Consider the following 13416-nt stretch of genomic DNA (forward strand, 5'->3'; position numbering starts at 1 on the left):
TAGAGGTGAGTCTAGACAGAGTAGATAGAGAAACGGTTTCCATTGGCAGAAGGGTCGAGAAACCAGAGGACACTGATTTAAGGTGATTGGCGAAAGAACCAACAGTGGCATGAGGAAAAACCTTTTTTTTTTTTAAAAAAGACAGCGAGTGGAATGCACTGCCAGAGTGTGTGGTGGAGGTTGATTCAATCATGACTTTCAAAAGGAAACTGGATAAGCAGCTGAGAGAAAATATTGCAGGGTTACGGGGATAGGGCAGGGGAATGGGACTAGCTGAGTTGCTCTTGCAGAGAGCCAGCATGGACATGATGAGCCGAATGGCCTCATTCTGTGCTGTGCTGTAACCATTTTATAATCTTACTGCATGGGATTGCTAAACAGAAAATTAAAAATACCAAAAGACAGGCAACCAACCTAAGATTTGACATCTTGTTCCTCCAATATATCACTGCTGTCCTAGGCAAGCAAAAAGCCACCTTTCACCTCATTCCCTTAGTTGTTCTTCTGTGTTTTAAACACCAGATGAGTTTAATCCGTACATTGAGAGACACTTTCAATTACAATTCCCATCATCCAGGTTTTTTTTTTTTAAGATCAACATTCCAAAGTAAAGTACTAATCAAGTGTGACAGTCATTCTCTGATGGGTCTCCATCTTCTTTAAACCACAAATAGCTAAGTGCCCTTTCCTGTGTGGGAAGTCTGAATGCAAGTTTATTTTTGACTGTGCAAATAGTTTGAAGACATGCAGTTGTCATTACGGATGTACGCAAAGACTAACCTTACTTCAACAGAGCACAACTGAAGGCAATCCCACCAATACTGGAGGCACCATTATTGTTAAACTTGGTTTTGTACATTTGTAATTAACTACAACTGCCGCTTCCAAGGCTATACTACAAATTTTGTGTCAGCGTGAAGCGATTTTGACACTAAAATTATACAGTGTATATCAGATACCAAAGGTGGATCTGATTCCAAAGAGAGGAGCAGTGAGAATTTCTCCTCCAAGTATCGTGCTCTGGCATCAGGTCAGGCCTTGGCTGCCATTTCTGTAGTGTTGGAGTGAAGTGCTTTCACACCAACACATCATTTGTTGTACAAGTGCAGCCTGGATCCAGAGCCAACCTGTAGTGCAAATGGCCCATAATAAAGCTTCCAAATGGAACAATTTCAGCTCAACAACGGCGAGAGATTTCAGACAGTTAAATGCAAACAGCAAGTTGAACTAACTTGCTGCATCTACATGTTGGTGCTCGGAATGCTACAGTAACACTCTGCATCTATGTGCGGAATGCCAGATTCTAATTTCAAACAGGTCTTTAGATAACAGAAAGCAACATGCCTTGCAAACTGTTTTCTAGCTGCAATATGCCAGCCATTTTCACTGACAATTCAAAACTTTGTTTTCTCTGCAGCTTCAGGTTGGCTCATATCAGCTTGGCTTTTGGCTGGGAGCACGGTCATCTCCGGGGTCAGCAGGTCATGGATTTGACTGCAACTGGGTTAGAGAGCGTAATCCAGGCTTGACACACTGCTGCAATATTGAGGAAGTGTTATACTGTTCCTAAGGCTCCTCATGAAGTAAAGCAGCATGTTCTCCTTGTGACCTAGCCAACATTCCTCTGTCAACCAACAGATTAATTGGTCATTCATCTCATAACACATTCTGCGACCTTGCAAGTACAGAATGACGAGTCCATTCACCAATGAGATAAACAACTGCACTTCCCAAAGTAAACCATTGTGAAACATTTTGAAATGTTTCTATATGAAAGGTACTGTACAAATATTAACCTGGTTAATACTGGTTAAAAATGAAAGAAACTGTTGGAGCTATGGGGGGCGGAGTATGATGCACACAGCATAGGAAACAGAAAAGCCAAAAAGCCTTTTTAGAATGATAAAGGCCCTCAGTAATGACTCTCTTGAGCCTGCTTAGGTTAAAATTCTCATCCTGGTTTTCCCAGTCTCCATAATCTCCTCTGGCCCTATAACCCTGGAATTTATGGTCTATTCCAGCTTCTTGCATATTCCTGATTTTACTCGACCCACCACTATGGCCCTCCCTTCTGCTACCAAGGCCCTAAAATTTGGAATTTCCCTCCCCCCACCCCCTTCCCAATTCTCTCCAACTCTATTTCCCTTTCCTCTTTTAAGATGCTCCTTTAAACCTACTTTTCTGATCAAGATTTTGGTCATCTGCCCCAATATCCCCGTATGTGAGTCGGTGCCAAATTTTGTTTGATAACACTCCAGTAACCTGGGATGTTTTATTATGGTGAAGGTGCTATATTTTTGGAACCTATCATCATATCAAGGTAGTCCCACAAATCAGTCCTCTTGGACAAACAAATTCTGCTGACTTCCCCGATTAATTCTAACTTCTCAAACTTCTAATCTGTGTTTGCTCGGATTTCAACCTTTCAATAGCCAAGAAGTTGTTCAGAACAACTTTGTTAATTCCCTTTATAATCTTGAAAATTTCAACGAGATCTTTTCAAAAGGTTTTGCTTTTCCAAAGAGGTTGGGCCACCTTAATCTTCTTAAACTTTCCTCAGAATTTAGATTCCTGTGACCATTTTGGTTACTTATCTCTGTAACCCTCTGAGGGCAATAATTCCACTAAAAGGATATTTTAGTAAAGCCAGGATTCAAGGTTGTAATTTTGACTAAACAGTCGGAGTTGCCACAAAGCCTCAAACCTTGGTTACCATTTTCATCAATAGATAGCCAAAACAACATTTTAAATTGCACAGACATTTCCAACTCTTTCCTTGTATTTCATTCCCTAATACTTGGGATCAGACTTGTAACATGGGGCTGAATTTTATCACCGGGGAAGAAGTCCTGCCGCTGGGACTGAAAATGGGAGCCGGCCCCGTGCCAGCGGGCAGTGGGACCCTGGGGTGGTATTTTATCAATGGTTGCCAATTAAGAAGCTGCTGCTGGGACCACCATCCAATTGAGGGCCATCAGCTTGGCAGTGCCATCATTAGAAGCGAGGCGCCCTCAAACATAAGGCATGTTTTTTTTTTTTTTTTTAAAATAGGAGTTGGGGCCAGGCAGGCAAGCAGGCCCTGGTGATTAGTGGGGGGCACCTCCATGTAGCGGCACCGTAGCTGCAGGGGTGGCCATTGCCACCAAGGTGCCCCCTCTGTGGGCCATGGAACAGCCATAAAAAAGGCCCCTCCCCGGACCCCCCACTTACCTGTGCCATCTCATCCTGGCACCCCACCTCCTGCCCGCCATCCCCACCCACGTGCTGGGAAGTGGCCAGGGTTTACCTGGCAGACTCCCAATTCAGTGGTGGCCCCTTCCAATGTGAGTAAAATGCTTGTGGGGGTGGGAGGCAGCCCCTAATTGGGTATTTAATTGTCACAATTGGCTGCCTAATGAGCAGCAATGCCATTGAAGTTCCCTGCTGTGGCAGTGGGAAAAAGTTGGTCTCCCTTTCACCGCCATTTGACCAGTCCTCCTGCCTCCCAACTCGAAGAATTTACACAACAGAAACAGGTATAATTGGTTAGTGTTTATGCGCCAAATGAGCCTTCTCCCACTCTAATCCATCTAACCCGGTCAGCAGCTCCTTGTATTCCTTTCTCTCTCGTACTTATCTAGCTTCCCCTTAAAAGCATCAATGCTATTTGCCTCAACTACTCCACATGGTCGCAAGTCCCACATTCTCATCACTCTCCGGGTATAGAAGTTTCTCCTGAATTCTCTATTGGATTTATTAGTAACCATCTTATATTTAGATATAACCCCTAGTTTTGCTGATTCTCTTTTCACCCACTCCAATGCATGGCTGTTCTTTCTGTGGCATGGTGAACAGAATTACAAAACAGTATTCCAAGTATTCGGTGCATTGTAAAAATCTCAATACGTGGCTGTCATGTGCGACTGTAAATAGGTGTGGGGATGGGGGGGGCTGGGGGGATCGTAGCACTGGGAGCCTCGGGTGGGTAATACTCTTCCATGGAACGTACAAATGCTACAAAGAACCCTAGCCTTCCCATCAATTTCTATGGAAGCTTAATCCACTAATGTTGTAATAACTATAACCTTCTTTGATTTTTCCTTTTGCAGTTCCTTCCATGCAGTTCACACACAATAGACACCGTTGCCAATATTACCAACCTACTCATTGTTTGATGAATGCAATTTAACACCTTGTTATTCATCAACCACTCAGGGAAAAATAGGCTTCAGAGATTCCATTACAGCAGATTCAAAAGGTTGTTTTTCTGATGTGCCATTTCTACTACAAACATAGATTATATTTCTACTCTTGCTATAGAGGCATGGCTGCATTATAAAGGCACTTTTGTAATCATACTGAGCATTCTTGGGGAAAAGGGGAGGTGCTCAAATAGAGACTCAATTTTCCTGGATTGCTGTTGCTGTTTATATTGACCTGTTCTTGCTACCACTCCTAACGGAACACGTTCAAAGTCAGACTCTCAGGAATCCCTTTCACAAGACGGATCAGATTGAGGAAAAATCATTTGGCCCATCCTCGCAAGCCCATTGTAAAAGACCATGCAGTTTACCGCATCCCCCAACCCTCCATTTCTTCCAATCTCAGTATCCAACTATTCTAGACAATTCCTTTTCTCCACCACCCTACCCAAAAACCTATTCCACCTGTAGATCTCTGTGTTGAGAACTCCCCAAGATCAGCCTGAAAATTTACCATCCACCATTTTCAACCCGCTGTCACAGTTTAACTTAAGGGGGTATCTGGATATACTATTAACTATCCTATATACCTCTGTTCGGTCCTCTCAATTTTTTTTTTATATTCATTCAGGGATGTGGGAGTCACTGGCTAGGCCAGCATTTATTGCCCATCCCTAATTGCCCTTGAGAAGGTGGTGGTGAGCTGCCTTCTTGAACCGCTGCAATCCATTTGGGGTAGTATACCCACAGTGCTGTTAGGAAGGGAGTTCCAGGATTTTGACCCAGCGACAGTGTGGGAACGCCGATATAGTTCCAAGTCAGGATGGTGTGCGACTTGGAGGGGAACTTGCAGGTGGTGGTGTTCCCATGCATTTGCTGCCCTTGTCCTTCTAGTTGGTAGAGGTCGCGGGTTTGGGAGGTGCTGTCTAAGGAGCCTTGGTGCATTGCTGCAGTGCATCTTGTAGATGGTACACACTGCTACCACTGTGCGTCGGTGGTTGAGGGAGTGAATGTTTGTAGATGAGGTGCCAATCAAGCGGGCTGCTTTGTCCTGGATGGTGTTGAACTTCTTGAGTGTTGTTGGAGCTGCACCCATCCAGGCAAGTGGAGAGTATTCCATCACACTCCTGACTTGTGCCTGGTCAGGAGGTGAGTTACTTGCCTCAGGATTCCTAGCCTCTGACCTGCTCTTGTAGCCACGGTATTTATATGGCAACTCCAGTTCAGTTTCTGGTCAATGGTAGCCCCTAGGATGTTGATAGTGGGGGATTCAGCGATGGTAATGCCATTGAATGTCAAGGGGAGATGGTTAGATTCTCTCTTGTTGGAAATGGTCATTGCCTGGCACTTGTGTGGCGCGAATGTTACTTGCCACTTATCAGCCCAAGCCTGGATATTATCCAGGTCTTGCTGCATTTCTACATGGACTGCTTCAGTATCTGAGGAGTCACGAATGGTGCTGAACATTGTGCAATCATCAGCGAACATCCCCACCTGACCTTATGATTGAAGGAAGGTCATTGATGAAGCAGCTGAAGATGGTTGGGCCTAGGACACTACCCTGAGTAACTCCTGCAGTGATGTCCTGGAGCTCAGATGATTGACCAACAACCACAACCATCTTGCTTTGCACTAGGTATGACCCAGCCAGCGGAGGGCTTTCCCCCTGATTCCCATTGACTTCAGTTTTGCTAGGGCTCCTTGATGCCATACTCGGTCAAGTGCTGCCTTGATGTCAAGGGCAGTCACTCTCACCTCACCTCTTTTGTCCATGTTTGAACCAAGGCTGTAATGAGGTCAGGAGCTGAGTGGCCATGGCGGAACCCAAACGGAGCGTCACTGAGCAGGTTATTGCTAAGCAAGTGCCGCTTGATGGCACTGTTGATGACGCCTTCCATCACTTTACTGATGATTGAGTGTAGGCTGATGGGGCAGTAATTGGCCGGGTTGGACCTGTCCTGTTTTGTGTGCGCAGGACATACCTGGGCAATTTTCCACATTGCAGGGTAGATGCCAGTGTTGCAGCTGTACTGGAACAGCTTGGCTAGGGACGCAGAAAGTTCTGGAGCACAGGTCTTCAGTACTATTGCCGGAATATTGTCAGGGCCAATAGCTTTTGCAGTATCCAGTGCCTTCAGTCGTTTCTTGATATCACGCGGAGTGAATCGAATTGGCTGAAGTATGGCATCTGTGATGCTGGGGACTTCAGGAGGAGGCCGAGATGGATCATCAATTTGGCACTTCTGGCTGAAGATTGTTGCAAATGCTTCAGCCTTATCTTTCGCACTGATGTGCTGGGCTCCACCATCATTGAGGATGGGGATATTTGTGGAGCCACCTCCTCCAGTTAGTTGTTTAATTGTCCATCACCATTCACGGCTGGATGTGGCAGGACTGCAGAGCTTAGATCTGATCCGTTGGTTATGGGATCGCTTAGCTCTGTCTATCGCATGCTGCTTACGCAGTTTGGCACGCAGATAGTCCTTTGTTATAGCTTCACCAGGTTGACACCTCATTTTGAGATATGCCTGGTGCTGCTCCTGGCATGTCCTCCTGCACTCTTCATTGAGCCAGGGTTGGTGTCCTGGCTTAAAAGCCAGGAGACTATGACTAAGCCAGTATGACTATGTTCCGATGAAGGGTCACTGACCCGAAACGTTAACTCTGCTTCTCTTTCCACAGATGCTGCCAGACCTGCTGAGTGATTCCAGCATTTCTTGTTTTTATTTGGTCTCCTGGCTTGATGGTAATGGTAGAGTGGGGGATATGCCGGGCCATGAGGTTACAGATTGTGGTTGAGTACAATTCTGCTGCTGCTGATGGCCCACAGCGCCTCATGGATGCCCAGTTTTGCATTGCTGGATCTGTTCGAAATCTATCCGTTAGCACGGTGATAGTGCCACACAACACAATGGACGGTATCCTCAATGTGAAGGCGGGACTTCATCTCCACAAGCACTGTGCGGTGGTCACTCCTACCAATACTGTCATGGACAGATGCATCTGTGGCAGGCAGATTGGCGAGGACGGGGTTAAGTATGTTTTTCGCTCATGTTGGTTCCCTCACCACCTGCCGCAGACCCAGTCTAGCAGCTATGTCCTTTAGGACTCTGCCAGCTCAGTCAGTAGTGGTGCTACCGAGCCACTCTTGGTGATGGACATTGAAGTCCCCCACCCAGAGTACATTTTGTGCCCTTGCCACCCTCAGTACTTCCTGCAAGTGGTGTTCAACATGGAGGAGTACTGAGTCATCAGCTGAGGGAGGGCAGTAGGTGGTAATCAGTAGGAGGTTACCTTGCCCATGTTTGACCTGATGCCATGAGACTTCATGGGGTCCAGAGTCGATGTTGAGGACTCCCAAGGCAACTCCCTCCCTACTGTATACCACTGTGCCACCACCTCTGCTGGGTCTGTCCTGCCGGTGGGACAGGACATACCCGGGGATGGTGATGGCAGCATCTGGGACATTGTCTGTCAGGTATGATTCCATGAGTATGACTAGGTCAGGCTGTTGCTTGACTAGTCTGTGGGACAACTCTCCCAACTTTGGCACAAGCCCCCAGATGTTAGTAAGGAGGACTTTGCAGGGTCGACAGGGCTGGGTTCGCCGTTGTCGTTTACGGTGCCCAGGTCGATGCCGGGTGGTCCGTCCGGTTTCATTCCTTTTTATTGACTTTGTAGCAGTTAGGTACAACTGCGTGGCTTGCTAGGCCATTTCAGAGGGCATGCAAGAGTTAACCACATTGCTGTGGGTCTGGAGTCACATGTAGGCCAGACCAGGTAAGGACAGCAGATTTCCTTCCCTAAAGGACATTAGTGAACCAGATGGGTTTTTACAACAATCGACAATGGTTTCATGGCCATCATTAGACTGGCTTTTAATTCCAGATTTATTAATTAAATTCAAATTCCACCTTCTGCTGTGGTGGGATTCGAACCCATGTCCCCAGAGAAATACCCTGGGTCTCTGGGTTACTTGTCCAGTGATAATACCACTACACCACTGCCTACCCCATTTCCTTTCAAGGGCAAGTATTTCCACCCATTGCTGAAAGTGAAGGATTCCAGTTCTGCATTTTTACTTCTAAATGGATATCTGATGGCAACTTGAGAGATCCAGGAAAGATCTGGGGCTGAGCGGTGTTGGATAAAAGGAGGTTGTCATTTACTTTTAATAGTGCTGATTGGCAGGAACAACAACATGTGCTGACTACCAACAAACTCTTAAGTTAAAGCTCCTTAGCTGAGGCAACACAAGTATCTTCAGAGGCACTACCCTTATAAGGAGAGCTTCCAGCCTCTCTAAACATTATTGGTCTTTACAGATCCTCCGCCGTCAGCAGGGAAAGTCTCTGACCAGAAAACTGAAAAGGTACAAACCCCATTTTTAGCACTAGGCTTTTCAACCCTCCAGGATTGGCTTCGGAAGGTAGCACACATTGAAGATGGACATGTCGGTTGACCAACGACAGGAGTGTGGGCCGGGACATTTGGAGGCAGGCAGTCACGTGCTGATAACTCCAGGAATATATCCAACCAGGGTTGATAACCCTAGCAACAATGTGACCACAAGATTGCATGCTTGGTTACTTCAATGTTGACATTGCTGAATCTGCTCCAAAGTCTATATGGGGCAAATTTGGGGCACTGGTGCCCTCGCCTAACATTGAATTTAGTCCATAGAACAAATAGGGTTTAAAATGGAATTTCAATTTCTACACTCGAGGTCATTTAAGTTAACATTTATTTAATTTATTTATTTATTTTATTTAGAGATACAGCACTGAAACAGGCCCTTCGGCCCACCGAGTCTGTGCCGACCAACAACCACCCATTTATACTAACCCTACAGTAATCCCATATTCCCTACCACCTACCTACACTAGGGGCAATTTACAATGGCCAATTTACCCATCACCTGCAAGTCTTTGGCGGTGGGAGGAAACCGGAGTACCCACGTGGTCACAGGGAGAACTTGCAAACTCTGCACAGGCAGTACCCAGAATTGAACCCAGGTCCCTGGAGCTGTGAGGCTGCGATGCTAACCACTGCGCCACCCAATTTCTTCAGAATAAACAAACAATGCTGTACCAACTCCTATCTTTGGAGAAAAAGATTTGTAGCCTCCCATCCCAGCTTTGTCCTTAAGTATAATTCAAATAGAGTTAAGGTAGACAAAGGGAGGGACTGCGTGGTGCAGGACATCTAGGTATAGTTCATTCATCCCAGGATCAGGGTTCAGAAACAGACTGATGGATTGGCCTGTGGACAGAAAGGCACAAATCTGGGGTAGAGAGAGGAGTCCACAGTACAAGACTGCTTTTACCTGACAACCTTACTCAGGAAGGCCACAGGATTGTCAGTCTATGAAGCAGAAATAATCACAGCAATGTAGTAGGAGGCACAGTTCTCGATCGCATACTCAAGCTCAGAAAAGGGAACTTAGTGAACAAACAGTTTAGATTTAACTACCTTATGCAGAGGGTGGTGAATGTTTACAGTGAACTACAAATTCAAAAAGGGATCTAGAGATATAACATGCATCACGGTGTTCTTTGAACTTTGGGGTCAGGTAGGTGGACCACGATGGAGTTATTAGTCCAGTGTATTCTTATGTTCTGAGGTTGAGCCAGGGTAGAGGGAGTTTTACTTTTTAAACCAGTTGCACAATGCCTGACCTAGGAGTTTGAGAAACAGGAGTAGGGCAATGAGCCCTGCAAACCTGCATTCAATTAGATCATGGCTGATTTACACCTCAACTCCATATCCCCAACACCCCTACCTTTCAAAAAAATCAATCGGAGTCCTGAAAGCTCCAATTAACCCAGCATCCACAGCCTTTTTACAGGGGATAATTCCAGATTTCTACTTTCTCATGTGTGGAAAAGTACTTGTGACTTCCCTCCAAATGGCTTAGCTCTAACAAGATTATGTCCCCTTCGTTCTTGATTTCCCCACCAGAGGAAACAATTTCTCAACATCCTATCGAATCCCTTTAACATTAGTATCAGATCACTTACTAATCTTCTGAAGTGTTCAGTTTTGGTCACCAACATTCAAGCCAAGGAGGCAATGAAGAAAAGAAGCACAAGGCTGATCCCTTGCCTCAAACTATTAAGTTATGAAGTAAGATTGGGGTAACTGGTACTCTTTGGCCTTGAGATCACATTAATGAGGGTCCCTTATAGAACTGTACAAAATCTTAAATTGATAGAATATATTATGTAGCGTTAGAATTTGGTTTAATTTCATATGATTTGGAATGTTGCTTTCTTTTCACTTACAAATGGCTTGTGGATGTGTACTATAGCTAGAAATAATGAAATGGTTAAAGTTGTTCATTCCCAGCATGGTTTAATGTATCAGGGTACAATTTAGCTGACAGTGCTGTTTAGCTTCTGCTGAGGTGCATGATGTGCGATTTGTGCCTGTTGACTTATTTTTGTGGCCACATTGTAAAACGAGATAGCCAAGACAATCTTAAGATAAGGAGATAGGACAATGGAACTCAGGATGATTAGTTACATCCTGGATAATAAACAAGTTTGCATCTGGTCTCTGAAGAAACTATATCATTTCTGGGGGCCTTGTTCACAAGTACACTTGGTGTCATGCCATAATGAATCAACATGGACAGTGTATGTGAGAAATGGCTTATAAAGATCTTGAGCTTTCCTTAACAATTTGTAGAGTCAAGATCAATGAAGGTTACCTTTCTGCAAAGGGAAAAGTGGAGTAATTGTGTTTATTTCTTTGTATGGCTATTGCTTAGAAACATTGGCCAAACAGAATAAACGGACAACATTGCAACAACATTTGCTTTGTCAGATTTAAATTTTCTTACACTTGAGCATGGGAGACAAAAATCTTAGATTCATTCAAGAACAGTTAAATGACCTGACGGGGCAGAGAATATATTTTTGGAAATTCTGGACGTGTGAGCTAAGATGGACCAAATGGACCCCCTCATCTGCACCTATCCTGTCAATCCCAGCTTCAGCAACATCTCTCAGCCACACGGACCATGAGGTCCAGAAAACAGAGCAGCAGCTAGATTGCTGGTCATAAATCTGGACAGAGAGACATTACAAAACCTGTTGACTTACTGTAATTTGCACTCAAAAGGCGTGAGCGTGTTGCATTGAGTTAATTTAAAATGAATGAGCCTCCATTAAATGTGGTGCATTGTAAACACAAGTCAATGCTTTGCACTGTTTTTTTAAAAAAATGAATATATTTGGAGATGATAAATGTCTTGTGATTATTACCTTTATGTTAGTACACTAAAAGGAACATAAATACACAAAGGGGCCACAAAGATTTATAACTTGTAAAGTTAGGTGGAACAGATAGCATGCAACTTGCGACAACAAAAATTGGTTTCAGTATTGCATCAAGATAAACTGTGTAATATAACTTCAGTTGCCTAAACACAAGATCAGCTGAAGGAGATAGTCTCGCCTCATTTCATCTGCACACGCATTGCAGCATAAAATACAGCTAGTGGAAAATAAAGTTAAAATACTTGCACTAAACAACTGAGGAACTCTTTTAAACTTCATTTTGAATAATTTTATTGCTGTAGAGAGGATACTGTCCCATTGGCTATTTGAAGACCTTACAAGTTTCAGGTCTGCTTTAGATATTTTCTCAGGTACAGCAGTGCTGGCCACTCTTGTAAGCAGTCCAAGCAGCTTATGAACAAGAGTGTGCCTGTCCTGCCCAATATCTAATTGCACAATCGTGTAACCTGAGGTATAACAAAAATACCAATTTTTTGTGATCTGAACTGGATATTCTGTCTATCACATGTGCTCTTATTGAGTTGGATTATTTTACAGACAGAAAATTAGCATAGAGTAACAAATGCAATCAAATCATTCCTCGATTCAACTAACTATTGAACCCTCCTGGAGAACAGGAAATATTAGAAACACAGGTCACAATATCCCGGTTAGCGGCCTTGCTTAACTTTTTGATGTCAGCCTTCTTATTCTGACTAGGGCTAGGTTTGAGATTAGAAAGTTTCCCCTTGCTTGGCAAGGCTTCCTCCCAAAGTTTAGCTGCCTAACTGACTGGGCTAGTCCTCCCATTTCTCTCTGCGTTCCCAGCAATGGGAGTGGAGCCCCTTTGACGTCTTCCTTACTCGGGCAATTGACCAGAAGGCCCATCAACAAAACTGGCTCCATCATCTTCCCTCTTCAGGATATGGGTTTCAAGAAAATATCACTTGCTTTTCTCAAAAATGAAATCAGTGCCATCTTGCTCTAGTGAACATGGGATGGGACAATTGATCCTCACTGTCTCAGTTTGAAACAGTGAGCCTCGACATTCCACAAACTGGCTCATATGGTTTTAATGTACATCTTCATTACCCCGTCTCAAAGTGGCTACAGCCCATTGCTTTTTAAACCTGCACAAAAATCAACTTCTTTTAAAACAAGAACAATTAAACGTAATTCATTTCCAAGCCGTTTCTATGAATACCAAAAAGGGATCTAAATTCCTGAAATGTCACTGTTGACATCCAAAGTTAGTGAACATTTGGGTGAGCAAATATAACAAGAGCTCCATTTGCTCTGGTTGGCCAGTAGTATGTAGCTGGCAGTATAACTCAGTTCTGCATTCTGATTTAAACTGGTACCTGCAGATGAACAGGACCCCAAGGTGTTTCTGGCTCTCCATTTATATCTTCCTCACATTATTCTGCTGACACGAGGGCGGTCAAGTTCTACCGGCCGGGCAGAATCTTAGAAAAAAAAAAGCCTTTTTCCACGCTTCTGAATTATTATTTCTGCAGTGCCTGATCAAGATCCAACTTGTATTATCTCGCCAGATTACTCACTCGGGTTTGAATTCAAAACTGGATTGTGAGGCAATGGAATGCTGTCTATGAGCTTTGTCTCCTAGTTTTCTCTACTCTCCTGTAGTCATGAACTTACTGATAACTCACTATGTTAAACCTACTGTTCCCTGGTGGTAACCTGTCCTTTATTTTATAGGGTATATAAAGAAAAAATTTATTTTTCTATAACAAGTTTGTAAAAAGTGACCAAGCCTTGTTCAAATTCACTTCAACTGTGACTTACAGAAGTCCAGCATTTTAAAGTATAGTTGCAGTAATCTGATTAATGACTACTTTTAAAGTCAATCCAGATACACACAGGTGACTATCTGGTTAAACAGAACTAACTTAAGTACACTTTGTCTACAGGAGAAGCCAGACTTGTTTCGA

General features: G+C 44.0%; 1 protein-coding gene across 2 annotated transcripts in view; it reads right to left on the bottom strand.

The window, feature by feature from the left end:
• Window positions 1-13416, bottom strand: part of LOC137351744 (tumor necrosis factor alpha-induced protein 8-like protein 1) — a 67412-nt gene that overhangs the window by 21127 nt on the left and 32869 nt on the right. The window lies entirely within an intron of this gene.

This window comes from Heterodontus francisci, chromosome 36, assembly GCF_036365525.1.
Source record: "Heterodontus francisci isolate sHetFra1 chromosome 36, sHetFra1.hap1, whole genome shotgun sequence".
Lineage (NCBI taxonomy): Eukaryota > Metazoa > Chordata > Chondrichthyes > Heterodontiformes > Heterodontidae > Heterodontus > Heterodontus francisci.